The following is a 659-nucleotide window of genomic DNA, read 5'->3' as shown; positions in this document are numbered from 1 at the left end:
TTTTCAGAATAATGTAGACAGAATGGCATTACACAGCTTGTACTTATTTTACCTGTAGTGATGGTCACACTAGAGATTTTCATGCCTTTTTTGATGCATGTGGGGAATTTCTGTCCATGAATCAAAGCCCTCAAGCGCTCTATCACAGCTACTCTTGAAGTATTTATTTTTATGTTAATGGTGTATCTGAATGACTTCAGTAGAGCTGCAAATTTGGGCAAAGATGAAAATAATCAACTGGTAGAAAAAACTCCATTGGATTTATAATAATGCCAGTTGTCAACTTGGATTTTAAATAAAGAGAGAATTCTTTACCAGGTGGTCGGTGGCAGAATGTCCTGTCAGCTGGAAGAGAAGCAATGCATCTGCAGGTATCATTTTGATTTGGGCAACAAATGCCATGTTTACAGCATTGTTTAGAGGACCAAACGTATTGATTCTCACACTTACACTGGGTTTTGTTTGAATTTGAAAGACAAACTGTAAATTCAACAAATTAGAAAGATATTACAGAACCTATAAATAATTTTTTAGATTAATGTCGATATAATGGCATTACACCACTTATACTAATACTTCTCTTACCTGTAGTGATAGCTGCACCAGAGATTTTCATGCCTTTTTTGATGCACATGGGGAATTTCTGTCCAAGAATCAAA

Source organism: Sinocyclocheilus rhinocerous, unplaced genomic scaffold (genome assembly GCF_001515625.1).
Source record: "Sinocyclocheilus rhinocerous isolate Xijiao unplaced genomic scaffold, SAMN03320098_v1.1 scaffold2199, whole genome shotgun sequence".
NCBI lineage: Eukaryota > Metazoa > Chordata > Actinopteri > Cypriniformes > Cyprinidae > Sinocyclocheilus > Sinocyclocheilus rhinocerous.
This window is presented reverse-complemented; position numbering follows the sequence as displayed.